We start from the raw sequence: 18,956 nt of genomic DNA, 5'->3' as shown, positions 1-18,956 counted from the left end.
CAAAAGGCAAAATTTGGCGCAGTTTGGTTCAGCTTCTGGCGGAGACAATTGTACGTACCGTGTGTACGTATTGAAGCAAATATTTGTAAAGCTAGCATAGCACAGGTTGCACTGTCAACTTTCTGTATGTAGAGCCGAAAATTCTCCAAGCTACCCTCGAGCGATTTACCGATAAGAGTTTTGGAAATTTTAGATGGTACGATGCATTCGTACGATCGCTCGTTACACCGCCAACTATCTCTAACTCTGCCAGCTTTCTACGATCGAAAAATCTCGAAGACTTCCTCAACGTCATTTACCGATAAGGAAACGCGGTTCTGTTTCAGGTGATTTTAAAAGCGTTGCAGTTTTACGGACGACAACGTTGATTTTCAAGAGATTCGAAGGTTTTTCAGATTGCCACTTTCGTGAACGTTTAACGTCCAAGCTATTCTCCAAAGCTTATATGACGCTATAAATAAAAAACAAAATACTGATTTTGGAATCGTAACAAGCTTGACTCTGAGTTTACATTCTTGCGATATGATATAATCGAAACCCAGCCTCTTCCTGCTATTCTTCCTCTTCGTGTTAGTCGACCATTCATGAAAACGACAGTCCCCGCCAAAATAAAGAAACGGAAAAAGAACAAGAGGAACGGCGCGGAAAAAGAGCAAAGCCAAACGGGGAAGTTTAAACGAAAAAGAAAAGGAAAAGAAAATGGGAAGTTGGTAGAAGGAAGGCGGAAGGTTTCGGTGGGCGTGGAGGAGCAGCTGGCGTCGCGAGACGTGCCTGCAGCCGCTACACGCGCATTAGGATGCACGCTGCGCTCCGCTGGCGTAATTCTTTTCATGCGACGCGTGTCCCCGATCATATCTCGCCCGAGAACCACAGTGGCCCGGGATCTGTGTCAACGGCACCGAACGGGTTCGGTATGCTCGTTTGGAGCAGGCCTCGGCGGAATTAAATCATCGAGAGCTCCGAAATCGAGAGCTGCCACACCGCCTCGCTTTCGACCTGCAATCGATCGTTTCTCGTTCCACGCATGAACCATCGTCGAACGCTATCGTATGAAACGATTGACGTCGAGAAACTGTCGCCAGATAATACTTGGATCAAATGAAAACGGCACTGCTTTTGTTGAAACACAATGAAGGATATGGTTCATTAATTGGTTCATGGATTATGTTTTGGAAATAACGATCGCCGAGTGGCCTTCTTCAATGGCCAATGTGTAAAGGGTGTCTATTGGGTGGATTGAGGAACAAGTGGGGGTGAAACGAAACACCACTGATGGAGTTTTAGTTATCGAAGTTGGGCTATTGTTACGCGTAGGTAGGAGAGGATTGTCCGGCTATTTTGTACCCGATGCTTGATAACATTTTTTAACGAATCTGTGAATCGTATCTGTTTGTTCATCGGCTTCTCGATAAAGTTAAACGATCTGTAATTATTTTTTAACAATCGTCTTATTTCAATAAGGACGTTCTATTTCCTTACGATACTGTCGTTTAAACGTCTCATCAGGTTGTGAAACGAAGATGATATACCAAAGCGTTGTACAAAGATACACTCGCAAAGATAAAAGCGCTTATCGACGAAAGCAAAGATTTCGAAAATTGATCTAACAAAATTGGACATTACAATTTAATACACGTACGTCAACGTGTCTTCCATTCACAACATATGTCCTTCCATTGTCAAATAAAACAAAGAAATAGAACGACGAAAGGAATAAAAGAGGAAAGAAGGAAGAACGAGCAATAGCAATTAAAGCACATCGATCGGTGAAAGAGTAGGGGAGGATTGGTGGGTAGAAATCGTCGGAGCGGCTCGAGCCGCGGCGAAAGAAAAATGGAAAAAGTAATTTCTCTGCTGGCGCCTGTGATTGCGGGTCGGCCGATGGACGACTTGCGCCGCGACCTGCAAACCGAGGCAACCAGGCCGTTCGATCACCTTGTTGCACGCGTGCACATGCATCTATTCCACCGACTAGTTTCTCCATTACGGTTTCGTTTGCCGATAGATTGATGCCGGTACGAGATCCACGCTGACGGACGGTCGTGGTACCGTGAAACTGAACATAATTGAAATGGAACGGCCACGGTCGCTGCTCCGAATTTTACGCCACGCACGTAATAATGCATACCGCAACTTTCTGTAACCGTGATTATCCGCGCGGTTAAAAATAATCCACGCTCTTCGAGTTCCAACGTCTCGATCTGACATGGTGGAATGTCTCGAACAGATTCCTTCTTGTGATCGATGAACGCGTTTGCAGCACGGTACCGTGCTTCTCTGTTGTTCGGCCAGCGTTTTTTTTTATTCCTAGTAGATCGCTTCTTTTTTGGAATTTTCGAGGCGTACGGTTAAATCGTTGGAGAATTTCTGAATTTCGCGCAGGTTGTTTTCTAGGTAAAAGGCCTCGAGCGAACGAAATAAGATGTTAATAATAAAAACTGGTCGGTTTTGTTCGAAGGTTGAACGTTTTGGGTATCTAAAATCGCTTTTGAAATCGCGATCCAACATCGAAACGATAGGATTTTATTTCTTGACGATTTAATTTAAAGCATCGACGTTTAAACTTGGTAATTTCCATCGATAATTCTGAAAGTACCCAAGAAAGCAATTAAACTTCGAAAAAGAAGAATTGCAGAAAGAGGACGACTGAATTTCAAATATTCACACGCGATATCAAAGTCACCATTCAAATCCAAAGGATCGAAATTGAAGAAAATCGAGCAATTTATTCCTGCAACGAACAATCGAAGCAAAAGTGATTCAATTCATTTAACGAAAGTCTAAAACGATACGATTGGATAACAAAAGGACGATTTTTACGGGCGTTTCAACGAAAGCGCGTTCGTCGGAATACCAGCGAGCCGGCAAAAAGAGATTAGAGGTGGAAGCACGATGGCCAAGAGAAAAGGGGACCGCGAGAAGCGGAGAACGAAGAAGAGGAGGAACAAGACGAGGTGGAGGAAGAGGCTGAAGAACGTGTGCTACTAGCCGCGGCCCCGAAGTGGCCTGCTTCGCGTCGCCGCTTCGATCGCGTCGAACACGCTTCGTTCCTCTTCTTCCTCCACCCCTTCGCTCCTCTCACGGAGTTCCGCGGTAAACCGCTTTTTCCTCTGTCGATTAGTCGTGAAAAACGAGGAGAAACGCGGCGACTGGCCACGCGCTCCCTCGACGCCTTTGCTTCTACTTGTTGAATCACCGATAACTCGCAAATTAGATGCTTTTTTACAATTCGGATATCCCCATGTCCTTTGGCAGATTTATGTCCTCGTATTTTTTTTCTTTTTAAACAATATACGCGCATCCTCGAAGGCAAACGGATCAACTCTATTTTCCATGAATTTCTCCATCTCATTGCATAAATAGGGAATTAAAGTTCAATTTTCGAGAAACTAATTCTCTAGTTTGATGAGTTCGTTTGAAAGATGATGACACAAACGATGCTGAATTCGAATGTAAATTGAGAAAGTATTCCTGTACTTTCCAATCGATCGAGTCGATCAATTTGACTTTCGGACGGTTTACGCGTATTATTTTAATTAACGCCAGAATAATCAACCTCTAACTTGTATTTAAATATGAAATTTGATAGTCGTTCTATGTATACCATGCTTCAAGCAACTATATTATCAAGTCTTTATTATATCAAACGATTTCAAGCTTTTATTATGGAAGACAAAAGATAGAAACGAGGTTAGGCACTTACGTGGTTAGTTAATAAATTGAAATAAGTTGTATACAGTTAATAAAATAAAATTGTCAAGAGAACGAACGATATTGATTCTTAGGATTCTCTCGTTCTATCTCATATATCACTTGGAAACGTACAAACCGGACAAGCGTTGCAACGATAATTCTGCGGTAAATCCGGCAAATCCAAAATTTCCACTTTCAACGCCTTCAACGCAAATTAGATACCCGTTTCCCTAAAAATCACTGCGTTCCTTTCTTCCCAGAACTCCAGCAGTTAGTTCTCGTCAGTCTCGTTTTTCCAGCTTCGCTGTATGTTCGTTTCGACCAGTCTACAACTCTATACACATCTCTCGAAAGAATGCGAACAGGGACCGAGGTAAGGTCTGAACTGCTACTGGTGTGAAATTCCAAGCGGCCGATGAATTTACGAGCTCGTCCTCCGTGACCGATTGACTTCTTAACCCTTTCACGGCACTCGCCACGCCCACGACGATTCCCGCAGTATAACGAGTCCGCCATTGTCTCCCAATTACGTTGAAATCTCGGTATGCGCCACAGGGAACACGACGTTTAGCCTGTTCAGACAATAAGTACCTAACCTAGACCGTATTCCACATCAGATCTCGTCTCGTTTCAAGACGCTGCAAAATATATAGATGTCTGTTTTGGATAATCCTTTCGTGGACAACAGACAGACGATAACTAATCACCGAGTGCTGACTGGTGAACGACGTTTTATAATCGCATTAACGCGACAGATACCTGCGGACCGGCCGAAGGATTCTCGAGGAACAATTCTTCACGCCACTGGCGTGCTCAATGGCGACGATATTTTCGTGTACCACGACAGTACCACGGTCACTCGATGGATTCGTTGTAAACCGTTAAACGATCGATCTCTTTTGCGACGAACGTCATAAAATTCACGCGGGAAAACTCAGCACCGGAATTGCCTTTGATATACGAGCGATGATATATTATTTACTTTTTAATTCAAAGGTGAAGACACAGTATGCATAGGAAAACACACGAAGAATTTAAAGTAGAATTGTCATGGTTCTTAGTAGTTAGAACGAAAGTTTATTTGCATGTGCTCTCTCGATGGCTGTTTCTGTAAAAATACGAAGTTGCACAGAAATCTGCAGTCTGTTTATTGCTGCACATTGTCTACTTTGATAGGGCGAGATTGGTTGGACTATCTGGTCCGATGTTTCTTACGGTTGTTCGAGGATGTTGGAAACGATTAGAAAAGTTAGTCGTTTGCTATATGTAATATTTTTATATAATTTATTTTGATAACCGAAGAACACACGGTATGGAGTTAACCACATGCGATCGAATCGAAGTTCGTAATCAATTTAAATGAAATGATCGAAAGCGGCAATATCGATCAGAGAATATGGCGTATAAAAAATGGAATTGATCCGGAGAACAGGTGAATTGAGAAATAAACATCAGGGTCGTACTTTTATTCTAGTTTGAAAAAGGTCTGAACAACGTTGTAGGACTCGAGAAGTGGGGGGAACCCGTAAAATCCAGCTTCGACCGATTCATCACGTACGTCTAGACGGCCTTAGGGACGGTCGTTGCCGAATCACAAGGTCGCCCACGACTTCCGTATGTAATCGTCCCTCGTCCGATTGCCTAACGATTCAACATCTCCGGAAGATTAATGGCCTCGTCAGATCTTAATCCAGCTAGCTGGTCATTGTGATTCTCAACAAATATCGAATGAATTATTATTCAATTCGCTTTAAATACCAAGGGGAATTGCTTCTTCTCGACTCATTAGCACTAGCTAATTACGATTTTTTATTAATTCGAATTGATCATTTTCAGTTTCTGTACTTACTTTCACGTTAATGAAATTGGTACATAATTTCCTTATTTCTTTTTCAACTTAAAGATCATAGAGAAAAATCCACTGTTTTTAGCTTCTAGTTATTTTATTATAAATCTGTTATTCTATTTACTTTTACGTTAATAAAATTGTCACATAATTTCCTTATTTCTTTTTTAAGAAGTCTATACTTGAATATCATAGAGATAAATTCACTGTTTTTATTTTCTAGTTATTATACTATAAATCTGTTATTCTATTTACTTTTACGTTAATAAAATTGTCACATAACTTCCTTATTTCTTTTTTAAAAACTCTGCACTTGAATATCATAGAGAAAAATCCACTGCTATTACTTTTTAAATATTTTACTATAAATCTGTTATTCTATCGTTAGGATCATACTCTGGTCCAATGTAAAACACAGAATAAACTAAGTAAGCTAAGTTTTTTCGACTTTTTAACCAGTAGATGTACTACCAGATGAAAACAGTTACGAAGTTCGTGTACCTTAGATTTTCGCACGATGCGTTTCGATTTACCATTTACATAATCCTTGCGCGTTACGTGCTATTCATTCACATCAATTCATTTATCAAATCTGCGCAAAACTAGTCAATACCCGATTAACTGAAATTTTACCGACATGAATTTTATCCACTTATTCGAACCTCGAGTTTCTGATAGACACGCGAAGAAAGAGCAGACAGTGGGAAGAATCGGTGAAAATCAACCAACTAAACCGTAAACTGTTTGTGTCCTGACAAGTATAGATAAATGAAATTCTACCGTATTTTCGCATTCGTTAGCGCCACCTAATCGAATACGGTTGAAGAAGGTTGGCCGACGAGGGCGACGTAAAGGTCGATTTCCGCGTTAGTAGCTTTGATCGGATCCCGAGGAACGTATATACGAGGCGGACTCTCCTTCCGACGTGGCGAAGGTGGGGACAAAAAGAAAAGGGGAAGGAAGAAGAGAGGAAGAAGAGAGGCGATCCTCTGACGGTCATCGATCCCGAGAACCGCGAGAAACCCTGAACGAGCCACGGTCCTTGAGCCGACGCCGGAGACAATGAGCGCCGACCGAGTCGCCGTCCTCGGAGCGTTGACCCAGAGAACGAGTCCGCAAGCGATTAATGAGGCCTTTGCATAACCGGCCTCGCTCGATCGATCTTCAATCCACAGAGAATCGTAATTCTTCCCCCACTAAATTGCTCGCTCCACGATTCTCAAACGTCCTTAGACGTTCGCCTGGCGCCAAATTCGATCGTAAACAAGACCCTCGTGTTATTTTTCGGGAGAATAAGAGTATTTCTTCTTTGATAGTATACCAATCGATATTTGTACGAAAGGAATCGACAGGATCGAAGAATATATGTTCAAGGATGGAATGATATTTAGAAAGCGAAGGAGAAATAAAATGAAGTTTGAAAGCGATGTTAAATGAAGAAAGAAAAAAAAAAGGAAGGCGATGAAAATATCGTTGGATAAAGACGAAAGTGTAAAAATGCATTGCGATGAGTTTGGAAGGTTTCTGTAAAAAATTACAAATCGATCGTTTTCACGATTCAGCGAATGAAGAGTTTGTCGTATCGTTGAAGTTTATCGATTTCAACGTTTCATATCAATTTCCCTAGGATGACAAATCGTTGGGAGAAGAAAGGAACGGTATGGAAATCGGCACAAGTGATCGATAATAAAGAGAGGGAGATTGAATAATAAATTATGCTGGTAGTTGGAATGATAATGGATGGCATTAGATTGCTCTTTGTATTTAAGGGTTATTATTCCCGAAGCAGTGGAAACGTGAAATTTGCGTTCAATAGCGGAACATATTGTTTCTGTACGCGTAATGTTCTGCCAGATGACGAAGTGTATACCTTCCACTCTTAGCGTTAAATTCGAAACTACCGTCTTTATCCCTGTGCCATTTATTTTACAAACGCTCTGTTATTTTCTCCTCGCGTATCCTTCACGCAAATGGGCTCGCACTGTATAATATCAATTCATATCAATACATCGCAAACATAAATTTTCTGAAGAAAAAAAAAAAAATCTCCCTTGATACGTAACTCCTTAAACTACATATCCAAAAACCATCTCGCTTCATAAAACCTGTTCTCCCGTCAATCCTCAACCCTCGACTACAGGACTCCAAAAACAAGCCTCTTGAAATCCCTCTAAATCCAGAGAATCTCTTCAAAACTCCTGCCTCTTCGTAAGTCAACGGAAAAAAAGGAAGCAAAAAGTAAAGAGAAGCAATTGAGCGACGAAGAGAAGCAAGCTACGAGGACCAGGGCGAAGAGGACGCGGAAACGAGCGCGGCTGTGAGGCTTTGAAAAGGAGGAGGGCAGCTGATGGTAGCCGGTTGCCACCCTGCGTAGCATAATTCACTATATGGTCACGAGTGCATCACACTCAGTTGGTAACTGGAAAGAAGGCTAGCGAGAGGAATGCAGGTCTGATTAGTTTATAATGAACCATAAATAGAGCCAATTTTCTCTCGAGACAATTTTTAAATCGACCAAGATAATGTCTATCGCCGTGCACACGTTGGTGGTCTTCTTTCGTAATAATTCATTTACAGTAGTCTATTTTACAACGTACTATACAACAAAGAACAAACGATTTATCGCAAACGTACGCTCAGCGAAAAATTATACACAGCATAAACAATAATAACAGCCTTAAACGTACAATTAACACTAAAGACTAGCCTTACTTAGTATAATGGCTTATTAATACAGCGAATAATTAATTGACTATTCAAATGCTTTGATCCTTGCCAAGTGTACGCTGCCAATGAATACCTTTCAACTTCGATATACATTCTCAGATGTGTATCTAGTTCTACCAACACAGTCACGATACGTCGTGTACGTAAAAAATTTCTAGGGTTGTTCGACTACATTCGCCAGCCACTGTACACCTCCAGCCACTATATCATTCCACTATCCATCTGCTATCTTGCAGCAGGGCGCACGAGTGTGGTTGCCAAGTCAAAATCGGTCCATGCAACAAAGCGGTCCTCTCTATGCTGTCGCGAAACGAGGGAACGAGTATAGAACCTTCGGGAGAGAGAACCGCGTGTACCACCGTGCGAGGAGAAGGGAAGGTTGGAAATAAAGTCAGGAGAAGAGAAACGAGACTTTGGTGCAAAAGAAGGAGAGAAGAACGCGAAGAAGCACGGAATGAGACATTGAGAGAGAGAGAGAGAGATAAAGAGAGAGACAAAGACAGAAAGAAAGAGCGAGAAAGAGAGGAGAGTGAGAAGAGGGGGAGGAGGGGAGACACGGCTTCCGCGAATGTTACGGGACTGCATAGCGACGTGGGAGTGTAACGACTGCACCGGCGCGCGTCTTGCACCGACATGCACGCACGTGCACACGCGCCGATCTTGGGAGTGCGCCGACCCCTACCAGCATGGAAAACGGTCACTGACCTCCCTCCGCCGCCCCCTTCCGCTACCCCGCACCCACACGCGGTCCCGTGACGCCTTCCGCCGCGGCACCTGCGACACGCAGCCAAAGAGGGTTGCGAGGGTGTCAAAAGGTGCAAAAATTCACGACTCGTCGTCTCACATACATAATCATCGGATGTGTCTGTTTCGGATTGGCTTTGATTAGGTTACAGATGATCACTGTTCGATGCTCTGTATCGGGGGGTTGTTTAAGTTCGACATCTGACACGATGTAGATTATTAAAGGATACCGATGGATATCGGTAAAGCGAATTCGATATATCGCTTAGAGCGCTACTTGCAACGAGGGTTCGTTGTTAGGCAATTTTTAATTATCCGTGAGAATTAATGGTAAGCGAACTATATTCTCGGATATATTAGGACAGGGCTCGATAAAGTTGTAGCTCTTATTTGAGAAGAGGAACGTCATAATTCAAGATAGGACTTTGCAATTCCGAAGATCGTTAGATCCACATAATTGATACGAAGGGTGGAGCTTCGAAACTAAAATCGGGCGAGACAAGTTGCTCGTACAAGTCGCTTGAACTTAGAAGCAGATTTGTCGGGTTTGTAGTTATCGCGAGAAAGACGGATTACGTAATCAGTAGCAAAATTTTTAAATCGCTACATTTCGACGAAGAATGAACGACGCGTCGAAACAAACATTATTATTCAACGTAAAAAATGTAACAGGTGAAGCAAGTATCTAGATGCTGAGCAGACACGGTCGTACTTTAGTAGCAACTAATAGGTGAAATCCTCTGTTAAATAACTCCTTAGCCGATCTAATCTTATCGAACTGAACACGGCCGAGTTTATCGTTGTTTGAAATCATTGGCGAGCGTTGCGCGCGATTTTTGCCCTCGGATCAAACGTGACCACAGACACGATGCGCGATAATGCGCGAAAGCAGCGTCATTTCCATGCGTGCGGTTTATCCTGCATTTCCGCGAGATGCGAGCGAGACGATTCAGCGAACGAAGACAAAGCGTTACGGGGTTGTCAACTCGCGAAGAAACCGCGAAACGCGGCTTCGAAAAACACGCAGACGAGTTTATCCAACCACCACGATCGTCCATCGGTTACTTGTCAAATAACCGGTGAAAAATTCCCTATCAAATTTTTATAAGATTATTGCAACGATGTTATTGTAAAACGCGAATTTTCTTTTTTGCATTCAGGATATTTCGGGTAAGATTTCACAACGATAAATGGAATCGTTGTATCGAATATCTAACAACTTTAATTATTTTTAACACTTTAATTGTTAGATTGGGGTTACACTGGATGTTTTCTCCGAATAACGTATTTTGAGAAGCTTTTTCGGTATTTAAAATGGAAGAATTCTTTCGTTGCAACGATTGAATACTCGAGTATAATTAGTACATGATATATAAAGAAGCGCGACCACTCTTCCTGGAAAGTAATTTTTAATACCAATTTTTTGAAGACGATACATATCAAAACTGTAATTTGTTTCAGCGATAATAATGACGTAAGGCGTTCCGCTAACGATGCCTACCTCTCGGTCAATTTTCTGCTGCAAAAACTCTCTCATCAAGCTTGCAACCACAGGACAATCATAGCAGCCGCTTATTTGCCAAATCGGATAACACCAGAGTACCAGAAGAGTAGAGAAAATTGATGAAACTGCGTACATATGTACGATGGTTCTCGAAAGTTTTCCTATTACCTTGAAAAAAAAAAAAAAAATGTTTGTAACTACCATAAAACGCAAGTATCCAGATTATATGTACAAAATTTCCAGCGAGTCCGATGGTATTTGTAGAAATTATGAAACGTCAATTGCAAATCAATTGCAAATCGACGATCAAGTTCTTTAGACGCTAAACCTGGAAAGCTTCAGCGAACGAAGCTAATCATTTTGTCGAACGAACGGCTCACATAATGCGCCCTTTCACGCCGTGCATAGTCACCTGCCCATACTATTGGCAAGGTAAGTGTCGGAAGAAGCTTGTTCCTTACGCCCATACCATCGCCTAGTTACGCGCGGTTTCGCTTCCTGGTGCACATAGGAACGTTCGAGAGGCCGGCGTGGAAACGGATATATCTCAGAACAGAAAGGAGCGACACACGGCGAAAAAGAGAAAGAAGAGACCAAGAAGAGAATGGAGGAGAAGCAGCAAAAGTAGATGAAGAAGTACGACAAAAAAGAAGATGGAGAAGCATAGAAGCAGAGGTAGATGACGATGACGATGACGATGAAGAAGAAGAAGAAGAAGAAGAAGAAGAGTATAACATCGACGACGACGACGAAGAAGAAGAAGAAGAAGAAGTAGAAGAGGGGAACGCATCCTCGGGGCCGTCCTAACGGTAGGGCGGGTCACTGCACGCGGCTACGCGAATGCAACTCTTTGCAGTTGCACCGCGAGCGTCGGCCAAAGACTTCGACTGCAGCGTCGCACCGGTGCAATGCCCTACCTAGGTGTAACGCTCTCGGCTACCCTTGCACATCCTCGCGTCCTGCCTCGGCTCACGCTTCTTCCTCGGCCTGCTCTTCCTCCTTTTCGCCTCGCCTCCTTTTCCCCTCCGTACCCTTCTCGAGCACCGTGGCCGATGTAACCGAGTCCTTGAACTCGCTCGCAGGGAGGGTGACGTCTGGGAGGAGGAAGAGACCTCTTCTCGTTCGGGGTTACTCTCTTTCGCACCTGGTTGTCGCCCGGAGAATCTCTTACGTTGCGAGAGATTTAGACCAGCGGTTCTTAACCTATGGCCTGCGGTCCTTCTGCGGATGGTTACGAAGTCTTCGGTCGCAACATACGCAAGTTATTATCGTATTATCCGAATAATCAATTCGTTTATCGCTAATCATCTCTGAATGTGTATTTATTTATTTCTAACGAATCTTTTCTCTTCGAAAAAGTTGCTGATGGTGTAATTTTGAGTCAAGTCTTGGAGATTGCCGAGAAAAAGAAGTTATTTAAAGGGTAAACGAAAGTTCAAGAACCGCCGATTTCCACTATTTTTGCTGCATCGAGATTTGGATCTCAGGGGATAGGGTATAATAAGATTTGCAGAGGATAGGGATGAAAGTGATCGAGGTTTTCAAGGCAGATTTTTGGGTAGGTAACCTTTTCCAGATATTCTCGTAGATTGTATATTTGGAAGCTCTTTAAGAATTTATTCCTGACATGTTTTATAATTCATTGATGGCGCTTTGGCGTTTTAATGGAATCTTTTATGACCAGAATTTTGGGATTCTAAGAGGATTTTTAATAAGCGGGATATTTGAGGAATTTTCGAATTCCTGTAGAATGTTTGAATTTTCGGTGAAATCTTTATCAGTGGAATATCGACAAATGGGACATAGATTACGAAACTTTATAAATTTTAGACAAAATGCCAATCGAGCATCGATAACATCGTTTTTCCTTCTTAGAATTTACCAGTTTGTGTCTCGTTACGACGTGATTGAAAAATCACCTTAAATGAGATTATTCGCAAAATTCGCACGACAACAATCATTGTCAACGATGTTTTCCGATAGCTTGAAAAAGACTCTTAGTGGCGAGAGTACAGCTTTGTATCGGATTTTGGAATGTCAGCAGAGGCGAAAGAATTCGTTCGAGGAATGGCGACATGGTGGCCGACCTACAATTCCGAGGTACGAATTTCGTCGTATTCTGCGGCGGTGCACGGTGCGTAACAGTACTCCTACGTCTCTTGCGCTTAGAACGCATGCACACGTTCACACGCTTGCGTAGCGAGAGGTTACGTGCGTGCGTAAGAGCATGAATGACATAACGATCGTAGAGACGTCGGGCGTCGACCCTGGGCCAGTGCACTACCAGTGCACCACGTTCCCGCCACCAGAGCGCCTTTTCTTACCAAACAACGCCGCTTCCTATACCTATGCTCTATCATTGTATGAAAAACGAGCAAATTTCTCTCACGGATTCATTATGGTTTAGAAAAATGAAACAATCAACCGGAGGATCGATTAATCACCTTTTTTCTTCTGTTCTGTTTCCTGATTTTTGTTGCGCACATGTTAAATGGAATCTCTAACTCATTTAATTCCTATTGTGTGAATATTATGGTTGATAAAAAAAGAATCTAAAACCGATGCAGTGGAATGTTAGTCATTTTGTATTATATTTTTCTCTTCGACGTTGACATTAGTGGTTAACCGTGCTTTTCTTCCTTTTCTTTTTTTTTTTTTTTTTTTTTGAAGTTTTTGAAATTTCTGTGCGTCGAAGCACTTGACTGACGACGATCAATGTGCTATATAATTTCATCAATTTCTTCTAACGAGCGGATCGCAAATATTACAATAAAGTACTTAATTTGTATACATTATGAATTACTTGAAATAAATTTTCTAACAAAATGTAGAACATAATAAATAAAGTATGAAAGTCTGACGTAAGAGTTGGTAGAAGCTAACAGTAAGTGAAACTAACAAATTAAAATCCAAAATTTGCACAATGAACGATCTATTAGATTTAGGTTTAGATTAGGCAAAGATTAGCGAACTATAGTGTTACCTAAATCGATTCAAATCCAACGACGTTCGCTGTAACGTCGATGTACCATAGTCGGAGAGTAGCTCTTATAAAATTCTGACAATGAGCCTACATAACAGTACTCTCGCGTTTCTACGCTTACGCACGCTTGCGTAAGAGTATGAATGACAAAGTCATCGACCTAAGCTACTGCGTCATCGACACGTCGTCTTTTGAAAACAAGCTCATTTGCAATCGTTGTTTTGACCAGTTGCCCCTTCTCCTAGTTCGTTTCTATTCCCCGTCAACAAACACGTCCACCACTTCCATCGACTAACGTTTAAATCACGCGATTGTTCATATCGCGAACCACCGTATATCTTGATTTATCGTTCAATGAAAATGAAGCTTTTTCATGAAATCCATAAGCTGGCGGATTAATTAGATATGGTTCTCCTGTGATATATTTTCAGCTACATTTTCGGATCAGTTACAAATTTCATGCATACGATCCTGACGTATAGTCGTGTGTATCGCTAGAACGCTAATGAAATTTCAAAATGTTCTACATAACGCAGATAACGCGCGTACGAATGTTTTATCGTGTTAAGTGATCGAAAATACATCGATAAACTATCGATCGAAATATGGGAATCGGGTGAATCGAAACTCGAAATTAAATTCAATTGCAGTTCCATTTATTACGATCAGACGTTCGATGTAAGAGTTCGATGTAATTTCCAGACTCGTATAATTCGTGGCCAATCGCCAACGCAACGTCTCCGATGTTCTCGATCGTTCGTTAATTGATTCGTTTAATTGTTTCTCGAGAAAAAGCCTCGCCAGTTCGTTTTCAGTCGAGAGTCGGCGTTGCTTTTGTTTTTCTGACCCACATCGCCCCGAAAGTTCGTTGCCTCGGCCAAGAGTGACTGCCCAGTTTTGCTAGGTGAACGATCCTCGCGCATATTGATGTGATCCTTCTCGAGGAAGTTACTCGTCGACACGTGTGCGAGACGATTTCTACGATTGGCGGAATAAAATTTTCTAATTAGGGGAACTTGGAGAAAAAAATACGGAGGCTTGTAACGCGAGTTTCAGATGTTGGAACATATGCCTTTCAATACTATTTCATTTCATAATTAGATGATCCTCGGTAATGGTCGGACATTTTTTAGCTTTCGAATTAAAAACTGTTATTGATTTATCGGTCGTAAAGTAGAATATGGCATACCAGTTCCGACTATGTTTATATTAATTTGGCAATTTAAAATGTAAATTTTATTTTATTTCGCGAGTGGAAGAGTCAGTGCTCGGATATAGCGGTTAGATTTTTTTTTAGTCAGAAATTATTATTCATCGGCTGTCAATAGATTAAGATTCATCAATTGGGACCGCGTGTGCCCGGCGAATGTAACCTTTTTCAGTTTGATTTCCCTAAGGGTTTCCTCGAACCATCGATATATACTGTCAATATTTCAAGCTACTCAACTAAAATGATCAATACGTATTGTCAATAGAATATTGTCAATATTTATCGACAAACTGCATTTGCGTTGAGAAGCTTGAAATATCGACAATATCGTTGATCGTTCGAGGACACCGTAAAAGATCCCTCGATATTTTCTCATCGTATATACAAACAATTTCTGTTCCTAAAATTCACGCAAAAGTCCAATATCAATCCAATTTTTCTACAAAAATACTCCGACGATATTTTCTAAAAAAAAACCAGTTACGATAAATTCGCAAGTTCCCAAAATTCACGGAATCAAACTTACGGATCGATTTCTCTAAAAAAAGAAATTCCTGAAAATTGTCTATTTCCAAGAAAAGATACAGTGAATTCGCGAGCTTGCAAAACGAGCAGAAAAAATCCGATGTAACCTAATTCAATCGTTCGTTTCCGTTTCATCCCGCAAGATTCCCTCTCGAGTATCATTTTAAACTGTCCAAATGAAGAAACGCTCGTTTGCCTATTTAGAGAAGGCAAAGAAAAGATAAAGTAGAGGAACGAGTCAGAAATTTCTACTGTCGAACGATAGACGGATTCTGAAAATGATCTCCGGCGATTCGTGCGCGTTTTCGACATGGAAATAATCCTTGTGGATATCTTCGTCGCGTCGGCAGAAATAAACGTGGTGATACAGAAATAGGCGGTTAAAGCGGATCTATCGGCGACGTTGAGCAGGTTACTGAACCGCGATCCCGGGAATCCACTTGTTTTCTATTCGATAAATCTCGAGGGGGAGAACGCTTGCACACCTACTCGTGGCACGCACGTGCGTGCGCGTAAACGACCTGCCAGCGTATCGTCCCGTGCGTCACTCGGCCAATCGGACAAGCTAGATTAGTCAGGCTCGTTACGGGCCTGAATTCTGAATCATCGTTCGTGTTTTCCAACGTGCCCCGCTAATCCGATGACTCCACGAGGGTTCGATGGCCTTTCGATTCGAACGGAATACGATTACTTCGAAAAAGCATAATCGATAAATTTTAGTGAACAGGACTTTGGTAAACAGGAAGATCGTTTTTATCGATGACAGATGATAGGAGATGAGATTTCATTCTGACAAGTTAGGTACACAGATGTTTGTTGAAGATCTATTACCTGATAACATTAGAAATAGCAGAGTAGTTCGTACGATTAGTTGATCATTTTCCATAAACATTTTTTGATCTTCTAATGGCTTATTTTTTGATTTCAATGCGTTTGGAAAGTATAAACGATTGTTTTTCTTTCTTTTATTCTAAATATTTTTTGTCTACCTATTTATATACTGTGTATTTTGATTTCTTTCGGATATGGTGTATATATTAATTGTAATGTGAATGACGCGAGTCGTGGTAGTCAGAGGATGAAAAAATTGTGTTTCGAATGGGAATGTGAAGTCTTACGTTTGTAATGGATCGTTAAACAGTTAGAAAGATCGCGAAGCAATATCAAAAGGATAATAACATTTGCTTGATTCACTCGCTCGCCGATAAGAGGATTACGTATCTCCGTGCGGAAAGAGGCCAACAAGATCAAAAACAATATCGTGCGTTCGTCAAAGTCCATTTGAATACAGACCAGGCTCTTATTCCACTCGAACAAAACGGATGAGAGAGAAGAACCAAACCAAATCGTCCATCTTATTTCCATTTACTAAATATCTCTTACTCTTCAATCGGACTAAAAATCTGTCAAAAAAGAGAAGAGAAGAAGAGCTGCAAGAACCGAGGAATCTTCTCGTATTAAGCATATCGACCGCATTTTTATCAGATCACAAACTTCTCTCCTATCTATGAAATATCTCGAAATCTCTAATCAAACCAAAAAAAAAAAAAAAGAGAGAGAAAGGAAACGAACAAAGGCTCCCAAAAGGAACCTTTCCCATCTAACGCACAGATCAATCTCCTCATACTTCGATCTAACATAGATTAAAAATTACTAATTAAATAAATCACGATTACCAGCAGCAGTAGTACTAGTAGTAGTAGTAGTACCAATACTTCGTACAAGTAAATATATGCAATTCCTAGCAGTTCAGCCAACAACACCACTCGTATCTATGTACCAAACGTTGCGAGTCCTTTAAGCCAGATCAAAATTCCAAACAGAAGAAAAGGGGGAAGAGAAGAAGAGGAAAAGACCAAACAGTGAAGGAAAGGGGGAAAAAATGAAAGAGCGTAAGAATCTCGTGGCATCTCGCGTGAAAATCGGTTCTCGAAGGAAGCCAATTAGTTCCGAAGGGGGGTGTACCCGCGAGAAGTTCTCATCGCGGCGGCCTCGAAGAGCAGCGAGAAGGGAACGCGGCGCAAGACCAGTAGCGAGCGATTCCCTGTTCTCATGCTCGTTAATCTATTAATAAACGTGTCCTTAACTGTTCCAGTCGAGCTTGGAGCGCTTGTGCGAGCGACGAGCGGGCCCGCGGACAGCCACCAAGGGAATCTCTGTTGCTTTTCAACGAGCAAAACGACCAAGCAGGAAGAAGCGCGGCGGCGCGGGCGTCGCGGTGCCAGGAGGGAGCGGGCGTTCTCCGTTCGTCGCGAGATTAGCCAACCTGGAAGAGGGCCGATGCCAGTGAACTCGGTTGGCCGGTCACTAACCAGGTAACCCACACTAGCAACAACGTCAACGTGCTATGCAGCGCCGCCAGCAGCAGCAGCCACACCACCACCAGCCACGTCAACGGTGCAGGCTACGGACTTTTTCAGGCCTTCTCGTGGCCGACGACGACGACGATGCCGACGACGATGATCCTCCTCTCTTCTTCGACACTACGTGACGTACAACTTTGAAAAGAACAGATCTGTGATTTTCAAATGCAACGCTGCGACAACTCCTGGTCCTTTTCAAGGTCCTCCGACTGTGTAACCAGGTATTTCGTATATAATATATAATGTGTATATGTATGCACAACCTTATCTTTATACATCCTTAGGATATATTATTTATCGACTAATTAATATTTACACTTTTGTGTAAAGAAAAATCGTATCAGTTTTCGTATCGAACCTACCTACTTCCACTCGCTTTTTGATATCCATCTATATGTGTTATTACGTTAGTTCGCTGCCAAGATATTGAAACATCGGAATACTATAAAATACCGACTCGACAAGAGTGTCCGACGAAATTAACGAGGACCCACTGGAACGAAAGCTGGAAAATACCGCGAATCTCAAAGGGTTAACGCGCAGTGTCTAATTTAGTCAAAGGCACTGACCTCTTTTCCCTCGGATCGTCAAATGGAAATAGAAATATACGGCCCGGTGTGAATGTCTTCGATCGATATAACACATTTTTTGGTGTACGTAGAATTTTAGTAATCGGTTTAAACGTGCTACAAAATAAAAAACGATAGAGAATTGCCGGGATAGACGCATCGGATCGTGGGTAACTGCCTCGATCACTAACTCGCGAGAATTTACTTGTGTTTCTAAGGGGGCAACTGGCTTCTTTGTACAATACTCGCTGTTCTTCTTCCTTCCGCGAGAGATAAGGTAATCCAAGCAGGTTCAAAGCAGGTTGAAGTTTTGCTTGAATTTAGTGGGATCGAGAAGGATTTAAAGGGGAGCTTCGTGGATATGGCCGAGAGATGTTTCTGGGATGCGAAGGTGAGAATGTTGGGTTAGGTTAGGATTGGGATTCGAAGTACGAGATTTCTGGGTTGGTTGGTCGAAGCTGGCGAGGATTGTCGCGATGTCAGTTTAATCCTACGAGGCGCGAATCTTTTTTGGTTTTAGTAGAAAGAACGTTTCGTTAGGATCGGAAAAGACTGATAATGGAAAAACAAGTTGGAATTGAAAGTCCGAGGTTCTTCGCTTGATTGCTTGTAATTCGCTTTAAACATACTATTCTTCCTCCTCTTGAGCGACTTCGCAGCATTCTCCTAACATTCTCTTGCAATCCTAGCATCGCTGAAAATATTTATTTTCGCGAGTCATTGAAAAACAGCTTCGATTATTCTAGAAACCAGTTTCCAACCCCTTCACCTGGAACGTTAAATAATCACGAA

The 18,956-nt window shown here is 41.9% G+C and overlaps 1 protein-coding gene and 1 pseudogene across 2 annotated transcripts in view; one reads left to right on the top strand and one right to left on the bottom strand.

Moving 5' to 3' along the window:
* LOC117208825 overlaps positions 1–17,736 on the top strand; it is a 99,429-nt pseudogene extending 81,693 nt beyond the window's left edge.
* LOC117208822 (ecdysone-inducible protein E75-like) overlaps positions 1–18,956 on the bottom strand; it is a 218,380-nt gene that overhangs the window by 31,929 nt on the left and 167,495 nt on the right. The gene's annotated exons all lie outside the window — the stretch shown is intronic.

This window comes from Bombus bifarius, unplaced genomic scaffold (assembly GCF_011952205.1).
Source record: "Bombus bifarius isolate JDL3187 unplaced genomic scaffold, Bbif_JDL3187 scf7180000008162, whole genome shotgun sequence".
In the NCBI taxonomy this organism is placed as follows: domain Eukaryota; kingdom Metazoa; phylum Arthropoda; class Insecta; order Hymenoptera; family Apidae; genus Bombus; species Bombus bifarius.
This window is presented reverse-complemented; position numbering and strand designations above follow the sequence as displayed.